The sequence below is a fragment of the Takifugu flavidus genome, chromosome 8 (assembly GCF_003711565.1).
Source record: "Takifugu flavidus isolate HTHZ2018 chromosome 8, ASM371156v2, whole genome shotgun sequence".
Lineage (NCBI taxonomy): Eukaryota > Metazoa > Chordata > Actinopteri > Tetraodontiformes > Tetraodontidae > Takifugu > Takifugu flavidus.
This window is the reverse complement of record NC_079527.1, coordinates 3,952,311-3,969,223: the sequence shown is the minus strand read 5'-3', so window position 1 is coordinate 3,969,223 and position 16,913 is coordinate 3,952,311. Positions and strand designations below refer to the sequence as shown.

General features: G+C 40.4%; 1 protein-coding gene across 5 annotated transcripts in view; it reads right to left on the bottom strand.

Annotated features, from left to right (window-relative positions):
• The window catches only part of LOC130530404 (plexin-A1-like), a 162,742-nt gene extending 149,968 nt beyond the window's left edge, over positions 1-12,774 (bottom strand). For 3 of the 5 annotated variants that reach the window (XM_057041541.1, XM_057041543.1, XM_057041544.1), the window contains exon 1: positions 12,524-12,774. The gene's annotated coding sequence lies outside the window, so the exon portion shown is untranslated. Of the gene's footprint in view, positions 1-12,174; positions 12,461-12,523 lie in introns of those variants that run through there. The other 2 variants (XM_057041546.1, XM_057041545.1) reach the window with 2 other exon arrangements.
• Positions 12,775-16,913: the final 4,139 nt, after the last annotated feature.

Below are 16,913 nucleotides of genomic sequence, written 5' to 3'. Positions count from 1 at the left end.
GGGAGCAGTGACAGGTCTGTCTGGAATAAGAAGGACAGAGACTGGAGGAAGAATCTCTTTGTGAATGCTCCACAAGACTGTAAACATGTTGTCTGCTCGTAACCCTGGGAAACACAAGCCCTAGAGAACACAGGAACAAGACAACTACTGCAGTTCAATTGGTTATTAAGCTACAAATCATTCTGGCATGTCAAATAAATGTCTTATTTTTTCAGATTTGGTTTCTGTGATGCACATAAAGTCACATGCTGTTACATCTGGCAACTGTTGTGCGTCTTCAGTGGTGACCTCATCCTGTATGACACCAATCAATGAGATCATAACAGATTTCTCAAAGCACACCAGATACCCAGCTGGCTATTCTGTTTCATCTCTACACATCCAAAAAATAACAAAAGTTCGCAAAACATTTAGACAGTTCGGTCCTATTAGTGCTCTTCTTTACAATAATTTGTGATGCAGTTCACTTAGTCCAAATTAAGATGCAGTCCAAATGCTTGAACATGAAGTGCATCACATATGAGAGCAGAGATGGACTTGCCTAAAGCATCAGAGCGGAAATACGTGGTCATTGAACAGTGGAACCCTTCTCCATTTACAGACACACACATTAATAGTAAGTCTACCTCTGACATATTGACTGAAACAACTGCCAAACGGAACACAAAAAAAATCTGCATACTGATTAAAATCATCAAGACACAGGCTTTACAAAGGTTTGAAAAGCTGGATCCTAAAATGACAGATTATTTACTTATTCCTCAATTTATTTTAGGTTAAATAAAATGTGTGTTAAGTGTAGGTATATCATATTCTGTTGTGAATCTTTTTTTTGCCCAAACAAAAGAAAATATACCAATGAATTAATCGAACATTAATCTACATTAACCGACAACACAAAAACCCATGTGACTGATCTGATTTTGTTGAGCATTTGACACACTTGTGCATACACACACACATTATATATATATATATATATATATAAATTTGCTATGGTTAAAATGCAATGAATGTCAGAAAGCAACTCAATTAAGCCAAGTGATTGACAACTGATGGGACATTTTCCAATTTCAAATTACAGCCGTAAAATTAAGGTCAAATGAAAATAATATGTTTGCCAGCCTCCAGTTATCATAGATGACTGTTAACTTAATCTCCTCAAAGAGACATGAATATGTTTGCCTGTTTGTGTACAGGTGTGTCTTTTGCAAATCTTTCACCACTAAATGCACCAACTGAGAGTCCAAGGAGTAAAATTCCATTAAAGATTCCATTAATAAAACACTAAATGCTGATGCCAGTGTTGAGAAATAAAAACATCAGATCATAAGAAACCTTATTTGGAGCAATGATGATCAGTTTGTGTTTCTTTGTAGCTTCTGGAAGTGGATAGTTAACACATGTGTTGTACCATCTATGCTTCAATCCATCAATTATTTAAACCTCTGAATGCCACATATACTGTACATGCTGCATATATAAATGCATGATAGAAATTAGCAGCTCTATTTATACGGTCTACAGTCTAGCTAAATATTACTGATCTTATCTTAAAGAAAAAGCTATTGAGGCAGTGAGCATATAGACAGTGGCAGAAGCAAACATCAACAGTAAGACATGACCTTTTCAAGTCTAAAAAGTCCAAAAAATAAAACTTTTTTTTCACTTTTTCAAAGGTCTCTTTTTAAAACAGTGTGATCCTGTGAAACGCGAGAATAATTCTTGTGCGGTGCACATTAATTACATGTACCAGTATTTGTTTTTGTGAAGAGTGAAGCCAAGGAAGCTGAAGTTACATTGATAAAAATCTGCTAATCTGGCTGTGCAGGGGCCCCATTTGTCTTCCTGCAGGACCTCTGACTTGCTTAGACAACCAGATGTTGGGAGAGCCTTGATATGCTCATCACATTTCAGTGTTAATCCCATTCTCTGTGTGACTGTGAGAGAAAGAGTCTTTCATGTAAACAAGAAATCAGCAGCCAGAAAGATTGAGCCAAATCAACAAATGAATACAACAATTAGCCTTAAATGTCACCAGCTACTTTTTGAGAATACAAACCCAAGGGGAAAAGCAGAAGATGGCACTGATATTTTTCCAGGCATTTCAAATAAACTTTGATTTTAAAGTCAATCTCACACACTGCGATTTGAGGAGATGTGTGAGTATGTGTGTGCACGGCAAAGCCTTAGCTTTGGCCCTGTCGCCTCTTTCCAGGCTGCAGAATTTGGAAAGAATGCACTGGGAATCTGAGTGTGAAGCTAAGTGCCAGAAATACTGAACCAGGACACTGGAAAAAGAAAAAATCAGTGACTCCAAGAGTCATCTTCAAGCTTAGCCCAGCATGGCTCAGCCTGATTCACATTGGCAGAGGGTTTTTAATACGACAGCTGCACACAAAACAAAATTCCAAAGTTCTGGTTCTGCTTTTTGTCGAGGCTCTATCATGAAGACAAATGATTCTACGGTGTGGAATACTAGCTTCATTCAAACAATGATGTACAATTAAATGTACGATGATTCAGTATGACATCATCCATGCAGCCTCTTGAAACAATTACTGCAAAGTGACATGATGAAACCTTTGTTTTGGCCTACATCCACTCTCACAGCTGCAATGGTTTATACTGTAACAGTGTGAAGAGTGGATTTAATCAGAGGAGAGAATGCAACCTTTACCCCAACCCAGGTCCCTCAGAAACCAATGTAGATGCTTTATCTGATTGTTCTGTCTGACAGATGGTAATCATTTCCAGAACCCCAGAAGGGTCACGCAAAACTGGAGGGATGTCAAAGTGGGGGTAGTGTTTCTTAAAAAATAAGGGCAAAACAACCTATGGCATGCATTTCATTCAAGTGAAGTTACCCAAGCACTTTAATTGTTTGCAGTATGACCTGATTTTGCAAACCCCAATGACAGCAATATTGTTTTTTGTATGATAGGGAGGCGTCAAAACAACTGGAGTAATTAAGTGATATAAGAAATTGCTAACAAATGTATGATGTTAACGCTGAGGGCATTTAACGTAAGGAACACTGGAGGGAAGGCTGAATGAGGAGTCAACATCTATTATTACGGTCCACAATCATGTGCTGAAAAGAGTGAGGATAAGACAAAAACAAATGTAGACAAAACTGTAATGCATAGCATAGCGTGTGCCCCAATTCATTTTCCAGCTTTAGTTTCAATTCTTCGTGCTATTTTCTTTTTCTGTGCATTCGAATTCAGTCATTAGTAGCCGAGAAAATTTAGTAACAACTTCTGTGGTGCATCCATGGGATGAATAAAGCCTTTTATTTATGGCAACAGGGAGCTCATTCTGTTTTCTGGAGTAACATAAAGTGTCACCGCGTGTGGAGGTCTGATGACTAACAGAGGCTTTGCGCTGCACTCCTGCAGTATGTTACGACTGAAACAGCCACTAAGTCACTCTTAAACGGCACTGCGAGCAGCGATTCCTCAATCTGTCTCCTCCAGCTCTCCCACATACACACAAGCGCACACACTGGCTTCGGTCTGTGTTTCTCTCTGTGCTATTTTTTTTCCCTCCTGACTCCAAGCATCAGGATGCAGAGGGAAAAAACCCACCATCAGTAATCCCCTGCTGCTCAGCTCAGGAACTACCTGGCTGCCCCTTGGTAGTTATAGGTCAGACACACACAGACACACACACAACATTTTGAGGAATACAAACATGCACACAGATACACACTTAGAAGTTCAGAGGCACACACATAGGACAACGTAAGTGTGTCCCAGAAAAAATGCCAGTCTTTATTATGCCCTGCAGTTTAACCCCTTCTAATCCCCGCAGAATGACAGAGCTTTATGGTCAATTCACAATCTGACATGCTTTTTTATTCTCCCTATAGCCTTAAATAAAATCCCCAGGACAGGAGTGGTCCAGTCGGCCTGTCTGTACGCTAACACAGATGTCTGCATGAATACCTGGTGGAGAGCACGCGCTGAGGTCTGCTATCTTAAAACACTGATTTACAGATATATCTAAATATCATATAATTAAACATAACAACCTATTTTATTGGAGGAGGGGTACAATTTCCATGCTGTTAGGAATGCTACTGTCAGACGAATATTTCCGTTCCTGTGGTCCCAAAACATCTGAAGACAAATACAAACACTTCAGATGTTCTGCCCAGCTCACCTCTGGTTTTCTGTGAAACACAGGGTGCTGTTAAGACAGCGATCCTTAAAGGGTGATGGACTGGCTCCACTCCAGCACCGCCACCTGCTCCCCAGCTGTGTCTATTTTCCTTGCTGCCTGTTTCTGGTCCTGCTGCTTGGGCTGTTGTTGCCCTTTCTAAACCTCAGTCATCCATCTCACCTATCAAGTATTCACTTTAATTGAATGTTTACATTCATTTTACATGCAATTTCTTTTTTTAATATATGGTTACTTGTGGCAAAGTGATAGGATGTATTACTGACCCCAAAAATGTATCCACAAAGCTCACAAAAGGAAAATGAAACACTGCCCAACAGCCAACAAAACTGTTCCGTTTCCTCAGTTGTACCAAGGCAAATAATTTGAAACAGCACTGGGAGAGTCCAGGCATGAAGATCTGCACACACAGTGCTTAAAAAAACAAAAATCAATAGTTTTAAAAGAAAGTGCTGACTAACAGTTGCACTTATTATTTCAACCAACCAATCTCACAAAACCGCATCTGTAAAAATTGCGGAAGACACACACACTGCTCTGCAACAGTGTGTGTGTGTGTGTGCAGTAAATGGCTCCATGTCTCATTAGAGAAAAAAGAGATTCCCACAGCAAAACCTTGTCCTGTCAGTCTGCCAAGATCTCAAAAATCAACAAGCCAGACAGAGAAAAGAATTAGACCGTTGAACGCTTCAGTTCGAGAAACAAAAATAGACAAAGAGACTGAAAGGAAGACGGAATCAGACCAAGTAGGTTGAATCTGTAACTGCTGTTTTAACAGCATTATGATGCTTGTAGTGAGCATTTGTCTTGGCAGAAGAACGTGGGCTCATGTTCGACACCAAGTAAGTCAAGGCTGTGAAAAGACCCACGCTGAACTGGTTCAACCACAAGAACAAGAAAGTCCTAGTTAATAAAACTCTGCCGTAGCTGTATTGCTGCATTTATACAAGAAAAAGAAAAGCTCTTCCAGCTGACCAAAAAAAATGTATGAATTGTTTTTTCTTCTTACTGTTGGAAAAAAAAAGCTTTTGTTACTCTCATGATGACAGACCCCTCCTTCAACCATGAAAAGCCATAACAATAACTATTTCTAATTTTATATAGCATGCAGAGTTTGGAAACCATGCATATTTTCAAGGGCAATGTTTGAGTGAAGGGGAAAGAAATGATGCACAAATAGCAGACAATACCTAAGCTGTGAAGTAAGAGGAGCTGTGATGGCACAAAACCAGTAAATAATAGACAGCCCCATTAGGCAGAGGTTATTGAGTAAATTCATCTCACTAGACAAAAGCTTCCTGCACCGTTGTGTCACCGCTGCTTTTACTGAACTCAACACTTTCTCTTCAGTTTGGGTCAATTTGCAACCCCCCGCGTCTGTTAAAAGCTAAATTGTCTGCCTGTATTGCCTTTAAATTGTTTCCCATGCATCACCACTCTATAAAGGTAGCGATATTCGGGCCAATTTCACCAGCCGGAGCTCCAATACTTTCAAAGAGGAAACCTCATGGTGCTTTAAATGGATTTCAACATGTTTTGACCCTGTAGTTTACTTTGCTATGGGGTGAGGAAGCATTTACTGTCAACATTATACTGTTTCTCTTCCTTATCAGATGTATCCTTCTTTCGGACAAAACACAGGGGAATTTAAAGCTGGCAGAATCCCATCCAGAAACACAGGCAGGGAAGCAGAGCTGGAAAGGCAGCATTGCATTGTAGGAAAACCGATCTGAGCTAAACAAAAGTGCATTTCTCAGACTGGGCAAAACATTTCTCTGTACCTACAAGGAAAAAGTAAGTTTCTCTCAATGGGTTCAGGGCTTGAATGCACTCTTATTTACAAGATGAATTTGTTGAACAAGTTTGTTTTGGGATGCTTTTTATTAAAACTTATTGTGTAAGGATGGAGAAAATTAAAGCAAGTTGATATGTCCTTGATCAAAAACAGAAAGCTGCATTCATTTTGACACAAGCTAATAAATAGCAGCATCAAACATCTGACAATGATACGATTTCTCCCAAAATCTCAATGGAAAAAAAACCCCCTGCTGCCTGTTGTAGGGGCACGGCTGTCCTGTATTGGACCAAGCACTTAGCAAAATGAACTAAGCTCCTCTGTGCATGCGTGTGTCAGAGCACAGGAAAGTGTCATTGTCCCAACTGACTCGGCATGTATGCATTGACTGTCCATTAGCTCCTCAGCAATCGTACAGCAAATTTATCTTGTAAAGACTTGGGAAATGCCCTGTGAGAATAAGCAATCATTTTAATTTGCGACGATTTAAGTCTGAAAGACTTATCAGACCATATTTGGATATTAAAAACAAAATAAATATCCTATTTATGCAACTGCGAGAAGGCCAGTTTTAAACGCACTCTTTATTATCAGTCTTTCCACACCCTGGAGTGCTGTTCTGGTTTTGTAACCCTGTCTGCAGGGTTAAGCATGATGCAGCTTTATTTCCTTCCGGCATTCCTCCAGCAGTGTCACCGCTTGTGTAACCTCATTGAATCACGAGCATTGCCTGGCTCACCAGCCTGCTACCTCGGATGCAGCCAGACCAGGGCACTCGGTGGTGTCATTGGATATTGGATATGATTTTTTTTTCTTACTTGATAAAACTCAAACATGTCTGTATTATCACCCCACTCGTTCAACATTTTTTAACCTTTTCTCCACCAGCTGCCTAAGGTGCTGCAACAATGATGAAACCTTGCTATGACATTTTAGACGATTTCTGTTTGTGACACAAAAACAACTTTAGAGTGTAAAACTCCAATCTGCATTTACGCCAGCACTCAGTGATGCACTGACATTAACACTTTTACAGAGTGACACTGAAGCACATTTCCCAGACAGCTGTAAGAGACTAAATCCACAAAGAAACAGATGTTGGACAGTTTTATCTAGTGGGGGGGTATTGCAAATAATCCAAACTCCTTTTTAGCTTTTTTTCCTGTCATTTTGCTACACTACATATTCTGCTCATCATCAAATGAGTGTCCCACCACAGAAATTCATACACACTTGCATACCAGAGGACTTCTGGATGAAGGAAAACTCTCTGATATTACAATCACACTGTTGAATCATTGTAAATCTGTCACTCTCATATCGGTGATGCATTTAAAAAATTAAATCCTATCATGTTGCAGCAAGATTTAGGACAAACTCTTTAGGTTTCATCACAGCTTTGTCCATATGCTCTTTACCTTCCCTTTTTTTGTCCCCATTATAAACAATGTCCTAAAGTCTAGTGTATAAAAAAAGAGAGAGATCTGCATCTGAGAGCCATGTATGGAAAGAAAACAGGATCCAAGCTCTCAAACACTGACCTTGGCTCAGCACTAAATATACACAAGGAGAGGAGGGAGGATGTCCCAGTGACTGTAAAAAAAATCTGAGGACATGTTGATTGGACTAACGTTATGGAGGCATAGAAGGCACAGGCAAGTTCAGAAAACTATGGCCACGCTCAGCTACACTTAAGGTTACGCACAGGGCCCCGTTATTTTGCTGCCTCAACTGTCAAACGGCGCAGAACATAAAGGGGAGGAAATTGGCCATTTGAGACAACAAACAGAAGCTCCAGGGTCTGCAGCAGCAGAAGAAAATTGGATTGTGAAATTCTTTTAATTGCTGACAAAACTACAGTTAAAGTATTTTTGCTCACAACAGGAAATTAAATGACTGCAGCACTCACCCACTTAAAATTTCTCTCATTCAGAGACACAGAATCATGAAGCCAGAGGCAATCAGAGCATTAAGATCTTGTAATCAGCTGACCCTGACTTTATCGAGACTGAAGTCCAAAGAGGACAGAGCCTTTGCCGTGGTCGCTCTCCCAGCTCTGGAAAACTTTACCGTTAAACTCTAACGTACCATTGCACATTAGATAACTTTATTCTATAGATGTTTTTAAATCCCACTTAAAAACTCACCTTTGCTCATTGGTATTTTATTGATGTGGCACCCGTTTTAATTTTGTTTATTCATGTGATATTTGTTTTTTATTTTTATCAAATTTGATCTGTTTTATGTACCGTATTTTCACGACTATAAGGCGCACCTAAAACATTGAGATTTTCTCAAAAATCGACGGTGCGCCTTATATTATGGTGCGACTTGTGTGTGGACTGAGTTTCAAAATCTGCTGTGCGCCTTTGGTAGGTGCACTACGGTAAACGCTCCGCCAATCAATTAGCGGCACACCTACGCGTAAGGATCCCTTAAAATGGCGCCGGTCAAGCGACACGTGTATGAATGAGGCTTACTTTAAACTGCAGGCCATCGAATATGCGGCTGAAAATGGCAATCGAGAAGCTGCAAGACATTTTAATGTGAATGAGTCCATGGTCAGAAAGTGGAGAAAACAAGAAAGTGAACGAAAGTGAGGAAGACGAAGCTGAGTTTCCGCGGGAACAAAGCAAGGTGGCCCGAGCTGGAAGACCGAGTGGAACAGTGGGTTGTGGAACAGCGAGCAACTGGAAGGGGCGTCTCTACTGTCACCTTTCGCCAAAAGGCCAAAGCGATTGCTGAAGAAATGGACATTGAGCACTTCCAAGGAGGTCCGTCCTGGTGTTTTCGCTTTATGAGGCGGCGGCATCTCTCCATACGCGAAAGGACAACTGTTGCGCAGCGGCTGCCCGCGGATTACCCGGAGAGGGCGGCCATCTTCCCTAACCCTAACCAGGAGAGGGCGGCCATCTTCCCTAACCAGGAGAGGGCGGCCATCTTCCGCACCTCCTGCCGCAACAAGATAACCGCGCCCTGCCACATCACCAACATGGATGAACCGGTCGGTGGGTCTGATTCAGATGATTAAGAGGAGGAATTTGGGATGTTGGACGTTGAAATAGTGCAGCTGTTTAATTCAGATACAGAAGATGAAAACGTTCATGGTTTCGTTACGGAAGAATGAATATTTTGTTCAATAAATGTGTCGAAACTCACTGTTTTACTTCCGTTGTCATTTTTTAGGGTTAGGGTTTTAGCATGCGCCTAATAATACGGTGCGCCTTATGTATGTTTTAAATACAGATATAGCACCTATAACTGAGACTGCACCTTTTATTACAGTGCCCCTTATGGTCGTGAAAATACGGTATGTACTTTATGCTTTTTTAATGTTTGGTATTATATTTTAGAATTTAGGAAAGCAAATGTTTGCAACCGAACAGATTTTCATAACCAACTCTTTCTAACCTGAGCCTGTTACATGATGTGCATTGTTAAAAGACGTCCTCCTCGAACAAAAGAAACAATTTTAACCTGCCGGCCATATTTTTGCTACCTTGGACCTTCACGGCAAGAGCTGCATTCAAATGATGCTGGCAGTTTAAAAGCCCTCCGCCAGGCGCAGGGGCTTTTTAAAATCCAAAATAAGGCAACGTAACCTTCAGTAGAGTAACTGTTAAACCAATTTATCATAAATCCATTTATACTTCCATTGGACTATAACTTGGCCTTTTGTTCATCGTGCCTCTCATTCACATAGTCTGAAACCACCCTCACATCACCATCCTTTCAGCTGATGTGGGATGTAGCAGCAGAAGTTTGTGTCATTCCAAATATGTTGAATTCCAAACGCTTTTTCATGTGGATAAAAAATAACAGAGACGACACTGATGTAAATGCTCTTATTTTCATCAGCGGAGGTTTTGTTATTTGTTAGGTTATTTGTTTAATTTGTTGGGTTTACATGACAGTGGAGTCTTTGCTGATTGCAGATACGGTGCCAAAGATGTTGCCAAAGGGAATTCAACAAATTGAGTAGACTCAGGTGCACAAGCACAACACATGCAGGGCAATTAGAATAAACGTGAAATGCACATGCACAAAGAAGAGTGTGACGCCAGTGTTGCCCCTGAAAACTCCATCTGGCTCTGGCATTTCAGAAGGATCAACTCTGGAGGCCGTATTCACAAATGTGTGTTTAAGACATCCTTTAACTCCATCCTCAAGTTAAAAGAGAACAAAACACAAGAAACCATTGCATTTTATCTTGAAACCATTGTTGCATAAATGGGGCCTTAGTATGGAAAGAGGGGGATTATGTTGGATTTTTGATTTATAAGACTATCTAGGTGCACCGTCACTTTTCTATTACATCCCACATGGCACGCTGACACACCTTCCCCTGGGTGTGTCTGGGAGCATTCATCTCCTTGCTGTCTTCCCCATTCCTTTATTTATTACAGCTGTTAAAGTTATGGACCTGCTAAATGTAGATGGACTGCAGAACGCAGCATCAAATGTGTATAGACCTCAGCTCAGTTGGAGAGCGAAACTGAAGCTCTCATACAACACCCCCCCCCCCCCCACCACCACACACACACACACACACACACACACATGAATTCGACAGTACCACATATACTGTACATAATTTGCAATGGTAGGTAATCTTAAATAATATCCAAATTATATAATATGTATAGTCATGATCTTGAAAAATAGCCTGCCTAGATATTGCATGCGTTCCTCTTAACTTAGTAATCAAGTTAATCATATGCTACTTAATATTATAAGCATCCAAAAAATGTAATGCAAATATGAACTGGCATGCAGTACCTACAGAAACTGCACAGCAGAACAAACTAGGTATAACGCGTGCCAGTGGAGATTGGCGTCCCAAAGAAAAATATGAACTGGTGTCAGATTGAGTATGCCATCAGTCCCTTAAATAACTTAGCTTTGGCTGCAGTCATCATATAATAATACACACAGTGAGACACTAATCTACAATTTCCTCTGAGAGCAAATGAATAATAAAAGCCTCCAAAAATAAACTGGGTAATTGGTTAAAGTGGGTTCACGTGCAGTGTTACACGCATACATGTCTGATACGTTCTACAGTTATCACGTCGCTGTTCTACTTTTTTTTTCTGTAAAAAGTTTGTGTTTTTTGCCCGTGTTCATTAAGGGAAAAGGATATTGTCTGCTGTAAATATTTCAAAGCTTTCAAGACAAACGTTAATGGAATTTCTGGGCTATAGATATAAACTAGACTTGCACAACATCAGCCTCAAAAGGCAGGTGATGTTCAAGGTTTCTGTGTTATCAACTCATACGCCCGCATGCTCTTTCTGCCTGCACACTCACCAACACACATGTGTGCACTTAAGACAGCATGAGTGAAATATTTCCTTCAATATATCTCTTCAAATCTCCATCACGCTCTCACACATAAGTTCACCCCGGGGAGAGATAATAAAGGAGCACAAAAAGGAGAGGATTCACACACATGCACACGCAGACCCAAAGATATATAGATATATATGTATTTCCAAACATATACCTAAAAGTGTGTGTGTGTGTGTGTGGCGAAGGGGGGGGGGGTCTTTTCATAGCTTGGCAACCACACAAGTAGCTTCAAAGTCAAAAATTCATAAGGTGACACAAAACTGTCAGAGCATGTTGATGTGATTCCAAAATGTGGGTGTTTATGTGTGGGAGAATGAGTGTGACGCACGCATTAACTGCGCATACACACATTAACAAACTTACACCGCTTCCATACATTTTTTAAAGGAAACCATAAGCATCACTTCGACAGAGAAAAGTCCTATACAACTACTTTTTTGTTGTTGATACAAAATAGGTCCAGGACCTCAAGGCACAACACTGCGTCACTTTCATGCACAGGTGTGTTAATCTGCATATGCAAAGTTGGTACGTTCCTTTCAAGTTTACTCTAGAATTTTAAGAAAACATTAGAACAACGGCATCATATGAACTTGAAAATAAATAAAAATGAACTGAACGACACTCACAACAAGCGACAGCAGCGACACATGCACAATTACAGCGGTCCTCCCCGATGCGCTCCGAAGACGCAGTGTAACGGCATCACTGTGCCATGGCGACACCGTCCTTGCAATAGTCCATCTGACAAGTTGCAAATGAGCACGATGTGGACGCTAGAAACACCCCAGTAAATGTCACAGGGTAACAGCGCGTTCACAAATACTTCATATCTAAACTACCTGTATTCTTTGCCATTAACGACAATCCGACTTCCACATCGTCATCGCCAGAAAAAGAATAGATGTAAAGTTATAAAGATGTTATTCTGCGCCTCCAGTGCTGCTGTGGCTGCGGGCGACTGGTTCAAAGATATGTAACACGATTGATCGCGAAAATACGAAAGGGCAGAAAGAAGGATCACGCCCGCCAGAGAAGGGTCCATGTGTGCCAAAAACCAAAGTAAAGAGACAGACGTAAGCGACTGACATAAAGAGAGGATCGCGTTGTCTTAACGGGGGAACCTCAAAAACAAGCTTCAATGAGGAGGAAAACATGATGGACAACCTCGAAAAGTTTGCCTGTACTTACTGATCCCAACATCTGTCGCATTCGTCGCGCTTGGCGTGTTGTTTGTTTTTGTTTGTTTGTTTTTTTTAAGATGTCAGAGTGGGAGAGAACACATTTCCATTCCTGGTGGGTTTCTCACACGACGGCAGCAGCGACGGAAGCAGCAGGTCCAAAGCTCAGCTCTGCAATTCTGTGCGCGCCGGAGAAAAGCTCTCAGCATGAATGAGAGGAGAGCTGTGGTTAGACTCTGGCATCCCTTGTTACAGAAAGAGAGAGAGAGAGAGAGAAAGAAAGAAAGAGAAGGTAGGGGAGAGAGGGAGAAGCTGTGACACGAGCGCGTCCTCTTGCGGAGTCCGTGTGTAAATCAGACGCGCCGGACGCAAGGCTCCATGCCGCGGTTAGGGGGCAGTATTGCACCCAATTAATACATTTCGCGATAAAGTGGAATCGGGCTCTGACAAACGCTCCCGATACCAAACTGAACGTCCTCATTTTGATAGATTGCTCTTGTCATTTTAAGGCATGCAGCCCTCCTTTTTCGTCTCTACATTCCTGTCACATTGTAATTTTTAACGTGGCTTGTTTACTGTGGGATTTTTTTCATGTTGATGAAAGCCTGTCTGTATATTAAAAATATTTGCAGCTCGATTGTATGTTGAGGTCAGTTTTGTTGAAACATGCCAAATCAATTTCTCACCCTCCAAATGTGAGTCATCCATATATTTGCTATACTGCTTCATCAGTTAAAGTTGCCTATATGCTTATTTGACATGCAGCAACAGGAATGAGTTTGTAGTATAAATACACATGAAACACACCAAATTTCAGGTATGAGACAGGGAACAGCATGGGAATGAATGTCATTAAACAACCAGCATTCCAAGCCACATCATATTGCTAAACAGGTGTTTTTATTTCAGGACATTTTTCACGGTGCAGCCTCTGCTGTTGGTGGGCCAGCAATAAATTATCACATCAACGGATAAACTAGCCAAACAGATATTTTGAATTTGAAATGTGTGCCTTTTGACTTTGAAGTGCAAATTTTGAAGCGTGCAAAAAAGGCTCTGCTTCCGATATGGGTCTGTGTGTCAGCATGGAGCTGACCATGGTGTGAATGAAAATGAGTTTGATCATCCCCCCCCCCGTCTCCCTCTCTGGATTGAGTGAATCTTCCACCATCTCTGCCACCATCCAAAGGAGCCTTGATCAGCAACAACCATTTCATCTCATAAATAACAGATGCCAAATCATAATTAAAAATCTGTACAGAGGGTTGCCTGGGAAAAAGGAGCAATTAGGAATTTAAAGAATGCTTGAGTTTTTGTTTTTTTCCTTTTTCACTTTTATTGCAAACCAGATTCGTTTGTGTGTTTTGATAAGATTAATCATATATGTAGCTACTTTTGGTATAATTTATAGTTTGTTTTCCTAATTATAATTTAGTGACTGTTATATATATATATATGATGCACCACATTTATATACTACAGAGGGCAACTAAATCTCTTCTGTGCACTTATTTTGCCTTGCCTGATCTCTGTTACACATATAACACACACCTACGCAAAGTGCAGGTATGAATACATACACACACAAACACACATAGGTGCAGTCTAATGCTTCCTCCTTTGGTCTCATCAGGATGTGTCTCTAATTGCAGCTAGGCTTGTGATAAACAGCATGGGAGGCCTGCTAATGCTACAGCTAACAAGCAGATTTTCCCCATTGAGACTGTGCATGTGTGAGATTGCCAGAAACAGCCAGCAAAAGATCAAGGTGAATTGGTCTATTATTCATAATGTTTACAAGACAGCAGTGGGGCAAAGCTGGACTAAAGATGTTCATCTGCCACATTGCAACTTCTGTTTGCTCACCCATTATTTCTCCTCCACCCACACATTCCTTTGTACCAAACTTTTTTCCATTTCTTAGTCTCGAATCGTGTCAGATTCATTCTCTGAACTGTGCATGGTCGATATTTGCTGAGATATGTAAACTCAATCCTCATCATACTGCAACAGGGTTGTATTTGTAAGAGAATCTCAAAGTGTCTCATGCTGAAAAAAGTCTTGAATGTTCAACCATAGTTTCTTCCACAGCTTATCTGGACTCAATCAATGGATTCATTAGTCTGTATCACACATCATTTGGCTCTATAAATACTGTATATTCTTTTTCAAACCTAGTAATTATTGTGAATTTAAATGTTTTTATCAATCATATTGCCGCTCAAAAGTGCAGCACTGCATATTTGACATATTTACAAATGTTAAACTCAGCCTTCATGCAGTGATGATCAATTTGATCGCTGTCAAATGCTACTATTTCTATATCATAATGTAACAAAAGATCACTCCTGCAGGCTCACTTGAATTGCAGACCAGAAGCTGAACCCACACATTTCAGCAACAGGTACAGATCTCAATCACTACAAAGCAATTCATATGAAAATAAAGGTTTTCAAAATCACAGAGAAAGCAGATATACTGTGACCTCTACTTACGAATTTAATTCGTTCCAGAAGTTGTTTCGTAACCTGAAAAAATTTCCATGCAAATGCCCTAATCCGTTCCAAGCCCCCAAATATTCGGACATTTTTTTTTTTATAAATCATAAAAATGCATCAAAATATGTAACAAATACATGTTACAATTAGATTACCGCACAATAAATGTAGGAATTCAGTGCAAGGCTTCTCCAGGAACAAAATGGACTTTATTACAGGCTAATCTTACATTAGCCGTCATTACTAGCAACGAACGTTAACACTTGTGGTAACACCGCCATCTAATGGACAAACATATGAACACCCACAATAAATAAAAGTTGAACGAAGACGACGCTGGGATACACACAAACTTGTACATATTGTCGTCCCTCCTAGCCAATGGGATTACAGGAAGATGCTAGGCGATAGCCAGTGGCAGAGCAGCTACAAGCAAGTTTGCGTTCACTAAACTCCGCGAGCTGCGAGTAGCAGCGGTAGCATAATTTTGACCTTCGTAACCTGAAATTTCCTTTGTAACAAGAGGAAATATTTTCCCGTTGAGACGCTTCGTAACCTGAAAAATACGCATGTAGAGACGTTCGTAAGTAGAGGTCCCACTGTGCTAGGCATTAAAGCCCATTTGAAACATAATTTATCTGTGGTACGGCTTCTGAATAAAGAACATGTATGAAAGAAGCCTTCCTTAGAAACTACAATCCTTAAAAAACTATAAAGTGCTTTCAAAAATGAGATAGCAAAAACAGAGCAACATTTGGCAAAAGGTCAAACAGCCGGAGGAAAATAGCAAAGTAAAAGCTGTCCATCAAAAGTGAATTCTCCATGAAAAAATGGACTTTTTTAAAAAAAAACCTGCAATGAGCTTTTGACAAGAGCGATTAAACATCTTCAGGAATCTAAAATGCAGTTGCTTTTAGCTCTTTCACTTCAGATTAGCAGCAACAGATGGAGCCTCAGGTGCCTTGACAGTTGATAAATCATTTTGTTTTAATGTGTAATTTAAGTGCTTTCAGAGATGGTAAAGTGTGATGATGTTACAATTTAATTCATGTTGGTATTAATTTGCAGCTAGCAATAGAAATGATTCGGGGAGGGGGGGGGGGGGGTAAATAAATATGAGTTGACACAGCAGGAGGAATCAGTAAATGAAAACCTAATGGAAAAAATGCTTTTGGTCATAATTGTGTCTCTGTATTTCCACTAAAATTTTGTCCTGTTTCATTGACCACGGGGAGCCCAAACATCTGCAATTATTTCTCCTGGCAGGATTTGGCCTGGACTTCAATAATAACCGCTTTTCTTTTATTCCTGCACCGCAGTCCATCCTTTCGTTATCTTCCTCCTCCCTCTCTGGATCAATTTAGGGTAGCAAGGCGATGTTATCTAAATGTAAAGTGATGCTGTAAAAAAGCTCTCAGAGGAGGTGTAAACAACTAGTGAGACCCAGAGCTGGATGCACAGAAGAACGGTAGAAGGAGGAGGGGGCATCTCCAAGATAGAGGAAGAAGCTGACACTGTATGAAATGCAAAATGAGAGCAAATGGTAGATTGGAACATTCTCACAATGGAAGACAAAGGAGGAACATGTTGAAAAGTAATACTTATAGAATTGTTGCCTTTCAATGAAGCCAGCCCAACCTTGCTGCTTTGATTAACACTTCTCTGATTAACAACAGATTAAATAAACCATTGAATGATTAAGACAATTAGAGTACTGCATTTTAAGACTGTGGATGTTGGATAATGGATGGATGGAAAAGTGTTGTTTAAAGTACACACTTAGATTTGTAAATGTGCTTCAGTCCGCTTCTACACGTCAGTCTGCATTTCTTTTAATGCTTGTGTGGTATTCGTAGGTCTTTCACTCAGCCAGTGTTTGTTTTGGAGGGGTTTTATTCAACA